This window comes from Chrysochloris asiatica, unplaced genomic scaffold, assembly GCF_000296735.1.
Source record: "Chrysochloris asiatica unplaced genomic scaffold, ChrAsi1.0 scaffold00095, whole genome shotgun sequence".
Lineage (NCBI taxonomy): Eukaryota > Metazoa > Chordata > Mammalia > Afrosoricida > Chrysochloridae > Chrysochloris > Chrysochloris asiatica.
This window is the reverse complement of record NW_006408613.1, coordinates 12144381-12153062: the sequence shown is the minus strand read 5'-3', so window position 1 is coordinate 12153062 and position 8682 is coordinate 12144381. Positions and strand designations below refer to the sequence as shown.

Genomic DNA, 8682 nt, shown 5'->3' with positions numbered 1-8682 from the left:
TCCATGGCACAAAGCCACCACCATTACCCTCTGATGGCATTGTGGGTTAATGTGCCAGACTGCAAAGCCGTTTGAACTGCAAGGTTGGTGGTTCAAGCTCACCAGCAGCTCCTTGGAAACCCTATACAGGGTCGCTATGGGTCAGAACTGACTCGAAGGCATCACTCCACAACAACAACAACATTACTCTTAAGGAGTCCTGCTGTGGTGTTGAAGGCTAATGCATCAGACTGCAAAGTCATTTGAACTGTAAGGTCGGTGGTTCAAGCTCACTAGCTGCTCCTTGGAGATCCTATACAGGGTTGCTATGGGTCAGAATTGACTCGATGGTATTTAACAACATTACTCTCTGACAAGTCATATTTCCAGAGGAGACAAGGCTCTCTGCTGAGGAATATTTTACAATTAGACATTGGGTTAAATTAAAGATATGGTGCTTCAGGATAATACTCTATCCTCCAAGGTCAGTTTGAAACACAAGGTCGGTGGTTCAAACTCACCAGCTGCTCCTAGGAAACCCTATACAGAGTTACTATGGTTTGGGAATGACTCAATGGCACTTAATAACAACAGCACATCTTCACAACTACTCTGTTCTCCACTTTCAGTCTCTTCATAAATAGAAATCAAAGTCTTAGGGCCTAGGTTATTGCATATAGGGTCAGGGACTTAACATCACAGTGTTAAGGATGTCTGCCTCTTCCTTCAATTACATGCTGGGTATGCCTATGATCTATTTTATCATAAACCATGTGTAAAATGTCTAACTCAGAGTTACCCAACATTTTCTCTGGGCTGTTAGGATTGTGTGTTTGGGGATAGGGGAAGAGAGCAGTATTTCTTATAGATTTTCTCACAGTCATGATACACATTGACCCATGAGGGATACTGATCAAAGGAGTAAAAGTAGGGTAAGTTGGCTTGATTCTCTAATGATACGGTGTGCATCAATCTGATCAGAAAGATAGCTTAGATCATGACATCACAGAATATATTCTTAGTTCTGCTTTTTGGTAATTAATTATGTGCTTTACAGTTTCCCTTTGCTTTTATGACCTCCTGTCTGGTTTGAATGAAAGACCCCTGAATTCATTCATTTTTTAGATGAATGAGTATAGATATAAAATGTGAAATCCAAAATTCAATTATTTATAGAAAATAGGACATACTGCTTGCTCTATCTGGTGATGAAAATCTCTGAGGAAGTATGTATACCCCCCAAATTCTTGGCAAATGGAGTAGCCACAGAGAGGTCCATGCCTCATCAAAAATTACACAGGAATGCTTGGTAGACAATTCAGAGAACATTCCTCCCTTCACCTAACTATGACTGCCTGGATAACTCTAGTCAAAAGCGAGATCTCTCTATTGTTGTTGCTGTTAAGTGCCATGGAGTTGGTTCTGACCTATAGCGACCCTGTACAGGGTTTCTGAGGAGTAGCTGGTGAACTTGAACCACTGACCCTGTGGTTCAAACTGATGTTGCAGTCCAGTGCATTAACCCACAACTCCACAGCAGGACCCCATCTCTTTATTAACTATATGCAAATATTTGTTGTTGTGTTGTGAAGTGCTGTTGAGTCTATTCTGACCCATAGTGGCACTGTATAGAGTTTCCAAGGAGCAGCTGATGAGTTTGAACCACTGACCTTGCAGTTCAAATGATTTTGCAGTCTAACGCATTAACCCACAGTGCCACACCAGGACTCCATATATATACACAATTGTAATTTATCTGGAGAAATGAGAAAACCTTATACACTTATTTGCCTGGCCTAGAGTAGGACCTTGTTGTTGTTGTTGTTGTTAAATGCAGTCAAGTCTGTTCCGACCCATAGCTACTCTGAACAGGGTTCCTGAGGCTGTAAATCTTTACGGGAGCAGAAAGCCTCATCTTTCTCCTGCAGAGTGGCTGGTAGTTTCGAACTGCTGACCTTAAGGTTCGCAGCCTGGTTCGTAACCATTATGCTACCAGAGCTCCTTAGGGTAGGGCTTTAGAAGCACATAAATTGAGGCAAAAATCTTGATTGTCTCATTCTTAAACATTACTACAGCATGTTTGAGTTCCATGAGAAGCTTATAGTGCCATTGCTGTGTGTGTTATAAATATTAATTAATGATGATTTGACCATAGGTAAAAAGAATTTTAAAGAGAATAATGAATACACTGAGCTATCTTCTTGAAAGCATGAAGGTACTTAGAGTCTTTATTATATATTTGAAAAGACCACTCAGTTCTTTAATTAAATTCCTTATTTTTAAGACTTCCAGTTAAGAAACATTGTATTAATAATAGCATACCCTTAAAGATGCATGAAACATATGTTGTTGTTAGTCCATGGATGAATCAGGCAACATTAATATTTAAATGGATATTTGTTTATTGTCTCCTCAGTATTCCTTTTACTTTTCCTTTTTTCCAATATCCCATAACTTCTGTTGGCATCAATTAAGTTTTGGATAAACTGATCCTTCTATCACCACCATTTAAGAGATGGCACATGTGACAACTGTAGCTGATCTAATTGGCAAAGTCCAACTCTTTAGCCACAGTATTAGTTGGGAGTGGGGTGTGGATTAAGCCTGTTGAATCAGAATAAATTTTAGGGACTGCTAAGTGAATGTTGGAAAGATGATGCTTTCCATGAGCGTGTGTGAATAAATAAGGAAACATGTAACTCTGCTGGAGGGTATTTTGAGACCATCAGGAAAGGGAGAGTGGAGCAGTAGCAAAAAAGAAGGTGCTTTGCTGATATTGAACTGCTGAATCATATTCACCTGAAGCTCCAGAACTTCCATTGGACTTTATCATGTGATCCAAGAAATTTCCTTTATTGTCCAATCTAATTTGGGCAAGGTTTCCTGTATCCTACAATGGAAAGATTCCTTATTGATAGGAAATTCATGCTCCAATGCCTCTGCTGGGTATTTATCATTACTGCCTTGCTGCTCCTCCTGGAGAACACTGTTCTCCTTAGGATATCTACCAGGGTTCCCCAAACTTGCAAAACTCTTCCACGTACCAACTGAGTGTTTCATTTCCATTGGACTTTATTGTTTCAGAGTCCTAGAGGAAAAATGCCCCCTATTACAGGGCAGGATATTACCATACTTCACAGAATGTGTTATTTGGCAACAAAAGAAACAAGCAAGTTGAAGAGAATCAGGAACTCTAGCTGTGCTGGGGATTCCCCTTAAGACACTTTTTGTTTCTCTTATCTTCCCGGTATAAATTAAATTTCAGCAAGCCATTTAAGGCCAGATAAACTTAACTAATCTCTTATACTTTTCTAGCCTAATTTTCTTGTCTTTCCTGAGTGTCTCCAATAACAGTTTTGCAAGTACAGAATATCCCTGAACACATGGCTGAGTTTTATCAACTAACAAGAACATTCACATTATTACAAACTTTGTCAAGGTGTTTCTGAGCTTTTATCTTATAATACTTCTCCCTGAATAGGCATTTTGCACTCAGATTGTATATTTGTATCATTATTATACTATAAGCATACTCCATAATATCCCACCACATGGAGAGAAGCCAATACCAGCTGCTAGGCATTACACGTAAAAAGGGAAGCCTACCACCAGATCACATCCACCAGGAGACACTCAGTAAGCTTAACAACACAGCAACATACATTCATTTAATCATTGAAAACACACTGAACTACTGAAAATGTCCAAGAAAAAACAACAAAAGCTCTCAGCACATGTCCATAAACAGAAAAGACAAATTGAGACAAATTAGCTGTAGGCAGACATAGACTTCCTACTAGAGGAAAAGCAGGCTTTGGATCAGCCTGAGAAGGAATTCAAAAGAATGATATGGAGACAAAATCAAATACTCCACAGAGGAGTGGAGGAAAATAAGGAAGAAGTCAGGAAAGTGCTATAGGAGCAATCAAACAAGATAGAGATAGCATTGGAACCAATTCAAAACCTGAAAAAAGAGGTTCAGATGATTAATAATAAAATATCAGAAATGGAAAATACACTGAAAGGGCAAAGGAGTAGAATTGAAGAGATGGAAGCCAGAACCAGCAATCTGGAAGACAAATCTCTCAATACTGCTAAGATAGAAAAGCAAGCAGAAAATAGAATTAAAAAATCTGAAGAGAGTCTAAGATTCATGCTGGATAACATGAAGAGGCATAATTTAAGAATTATTGGCATTCTGGAATAAGAATCACACAAGTCCACAGAGGAGATAGTTGAGGAGTTCTGGAAGAAAATTTCCCTAACAACTTGAAGGATGAGAAGATAAACATTCAAGAAGCTGAATGAACCACAGGAAAGATAGACCCTAAAAGAAAATCACTAAGACAAGTCATAATTAAGCTCTCCAAAATCAAATACAATGAGAGAATTCAAAAAGCAGCCAAGGAAAAGAGAAGTGTTACCTACAAAGGCAAGCAAATAAGATTAAGCTCTGATTTTGCAGCAGAAACCATGCAGACAAGAAGGCAATGGAGAGACACATATAAAACTCTATAACAAAAAAAGCTGCCAGCCAAGAATTGTCTACCCAGCAAAACTGTTAATAAAATATGATGGTGCAATCAAAACATTCCATGATAAGCAGAAGCTAAGAGATTTTGTCAAATCCAGTGCTTCAAAACATCCTAAAGGGAATTGTTTGGAATGAAGACAAACAAAAAACTGACAACAGCCAGAGATTGACAGATGTGGCAACAGCAACTGGAACTCAGTCGACAGATAGCAGAGTTCAAAACAGAACAAAATTACAACAATGAATTCAGAGGATCTGTGAGGCTGATCAAAGATAAAAATAATAACAATGTCAAAGAAGGGGAAAATATAGGAACAGAGATCTAGGTGGTGAGGAGTTCAGGTAGATTGCAGGATACAATGTTGTTGTTGTTAAGTGCCATCGAGTCAGTACCGACTCATAGTGACATTATGGACCGCAGAACCAGACATTGCCGGATCCTAAGCCAACCTCACTAATGTTGCTATGCTTGAGTCCATCGATGCTGCCACTTGGCTAATCTATCTCATTGGGGATCTTTCTATCTTTTTCTGTCCCTCCACTGTTCCAAACATGATATCCTTCTCCAGCGACTGGTCTCTCCTGACAATATGTCTGAAGTATGAAAGACAAACTTTGGCCATCTTGGACTCCAAGGAGCACTCTGGCTGCACTTCTTCCAAAACAGATCTATTGGTTCTTTTGGCAGCCCTTGGCACTTTCAATATTCTCCTCCAACACCATAGCTTAAAACTATCGATTCTTCTATGGTCTTCCTTATTCACTGTCCAGCTTTTGTATGCATATGAGGTTACTGAAAATACCATGTCTTGGGTCAGGTGCACCTTAGTCCTCAAGCTGACATCTTTGCTTTTCAACACTATAAAAAGGTCTTGTGCAGGAGATTTGCCTAATACAATTGTTGTTGTTGTTAGGTGCCATCGAGTTGGAACTGACTCATAGCGACCCCATGCACAGCAGAACGAAACAATGTTCGATCCTGGGCCAACCTCCCTACCGCTGCCACACTTGATGCCATCAATGATGCCACCTGGCTGATCCATCTCGTTGGGGGTCTTCATCTTTTTCTCTGACCCTCCATCTTACCCAGCATGACATCCTTCTCCAGCAACTGGTCCCAATACGTCTTTTGATTTCTTGACTGCTGCTTCTGTGAGTGTTGATAGTTGATCCAAGAAGAATGAAGTCCTTGACAACTTTAATCTTTTCTCCATTGATAAGAATGTTGTTTATTGGTCCAGTGGTGAGGATTTCTGTTTTCTTTACATTGAGATGCACTCCATACTGAAGGCTGTGCTCTTGTATCTTCATCAGTAAATATTTTAAGTCCTCTTCACTTTCAGCAAGCAAGGTTGTATTATCTGCATATCGGAGGTTGTTAATGAGTCTTCCTCCAATCCTGATGCCACTTTTTTCATATAACCCAGTTTCTCGGATTATTTGTTCAGCATACAGGTTGAATAAGTATGGTGCAAGAATACAAGCTTGTTGTACACCTTCCTTAAATTTAAACCATTCGTGTTCCTATTTTCTGTTCTAACAACTGCCTCTTGGTCCAAGTACAGATTCCTCATGAGCACAGTTGTTTCAGAATATGCATATTTTGCAATGTTGTCTATAACTTGTCATGGACACACAATTGAAAGTCTTTGCATAGTCAATAAAGCACAGGTAAACACCTTTCTGATATTCTCTGCTTTCAACCTAGATCCATGAGACATTAGCATTGATATCCCTCATTCCATGGTCTCTTTTGAATCCAGTTTGAACCTCTGGAAGTTTTCTGTCAATGTATGCTTACAGCTGTTTCTGTATTACCTTTAGTAAAACTTTACTTGTATGGGATATCAAAGAGATTGTCTGATGACTTATGCATTCCATTGGGTCACCTCTCTTTGGCATGGGCACAAATATGGATCTCTTCCCATCAGTTGGCCAGATAGTTGTCTTCCAAATTTCTTGGCAAAGATGACTGAGTGCCTCCTGTGCCACCTCACTGTCTTGAAAGATTTCAATTTTTATTCCATCAATTCTTGATGCCTTGTTCTTTGCCAATTCCTTCAATGCACCTTGGATTTCCTCTTTCAGTATCATTGGCTCCTGATCGTACGCTATCTCTGGAAATGGTTGAACATTAACCATTTCCTTTTGGTACAGTGACTATGTAATCCTTCCATCTTTCTTTGATAATTTCTGCATCATTAAATAATTTTCCCAGATAATATTTCAATAATGAAAGTCGAGGCTTGAAGTTTTTCTTCAGTTCCCTCAGCTTGAGAAATGCTGAGCGTATTCTTCCTTTTTGGTTTTCTGATTCTAGGTCTTTGCACATTTTGTTGTAATATTTGGCTTTATCATCTAGAGCTGATCTTTGAAATTTTCTGTTCAGCTCTTGGACCTCTTCTCATTACTTCCATTTGCTTTATCATCTCTATGCTGGAGAGCAAGTTTCAGTGTCTCTTCTGACACCTGTTTTGACCTTTTGTTTCTTTCTTGTCTTCTTAATTACTTTTTGCTTTCTTCCTGTATGATGTTCTTGATGTCATCCCACAACTTTTCTGATCTTTGGTGTTTAGTGTTTAATGTATCAAATCTTTTCTTCAGATGATCTCTAAATTCAGGTGGGGGATATTTTCAAGATCATATTTTGACTCTCGTGGACTTGTTTTCATTTTCTTCAGCTTCAGTTTGAATTTGCATTTGAGTAATTGATGTTCTGTTCCACAGTCTGCCCCTGGCCTTGTTTTCATTGATGATATGGAGCTTTTCCATCTTCTCTTTCCACAGATGTAGTCAATTTCATTTCTATGTATTCCAGGATACAATAGACTGTCTTAAATGGAGGGAAAACTTAATAGACTATAGGTAACCCCAAAGGCAGTTAATACTTCACAACTTACCATAAAAATGAAGATCCAAGTAGAGCAAGGAAACATTCGAACTAAGAAGAAAATGGTAAGAACAGCACAAAAGAGCACTTCCGCCCTGTTGTACAGTGGGTGTCTCGAGCCTTGAGTAGCAACTCCTCTCTCAGAAGCCCCACTGCAGGAGACCACCTAAATGCAGAAAGAAGTCAGAAGAGAACATTCCAGCTAAAGTGAGGCAACCACGCTAGACCATGGCTGTGTCCCTAGAATTCCAGGCCCAGGCCTCTCCCCTGCCACAGCCAGAAGGACTCCTGGTTGTGAAGCTGGAGGAAGACTCATGGGGAGCAGAGCTCAGATCCCATGAGGAGGAGCAGGACCCTGTTCCTGTCCAGAGGCCTCCCGCTAGTGCTCCTTGTAGTTCTAGTACAGGGATGCAGCTGGACCTCATGAGGCCTTTAGCCAGCCCTGGGAACTCTGTTGCCGCTGGCTGAGTCCAGAGATCCACCTCAAGGAGCAAATCCTAGATCTGCTGGTGCTGGAGCAGTTCCTGACTATATTACCCAGGGAGGTACAGACCTGGGTGCAGGCACGCCACCCAGAAATGGTGAGGAGGCGATGGCCCTGGTGGAGGATTGGCATCGAGAGGCCCCATCTGCACAGCAGCAGGAACTGGAATTGTGTGCAGAGACCAAGTCCTTAAAAGTATTGCAGGAATCACAGAACTTCCAGCTACAGCCAGCAGATTTATGGCCCTAGGGACAGTCCTAGAAACAGTGGGTGAAGAATCCAAACCCTGTTTTTCCCAAGAATCTAAACACCAATATGGTGCTACAGTCCTTGAGAGAGATCTGTTCTCACTTCCCAGGTCCCTCCTCTCCAGAAGATGGGGAGCATTGGCGCTTAGGAAGTGGCCCCTGAGTTCCAGGAGTTCTAGTTTCAAAACGAAATAGCACCTCTCAGCGAGCGCAAGCACCAGAATTTTGGGGTACACACCTTATAAATTTTGGAAAGAGTAACACTGCAGGAGATTACAGTATGGATAATGAGCAAGCCAACTCAGCTCAGCCATTGGCCTGGAGGTACTTAAGGACTTGGGAAGACGACCAGTACACTGTGATGTGGAGGACATGAAGGTGTCAGGCGTTCACTGGGGTTATGAGGAGACCAAGACTTTCCTGGCAATTTTGAGTAAGTCTCCTTTCTCTGAAAAGCTCCAGACTTGTTACCAGAACTGCCAGGTGTATTGGGCCATTGCAGAGAGGCTAAGAGCACTGGGTTTCCTGTGAACGCTAGAGCAGTGTC

The 8682-nt window shown here is 40.8% G+C and overlaps 1 pseudogene; it reads left to right on the top strand.

The window, feature by feature from the left end:
- Positions 1 to 7631: 7631 nt before the first annotated feature.
- LOC102829074 overlaps positions 7632 to 8682 on the top strand; it is a 78289-nt pseudogene continuing 77238 nt past the window's right edge.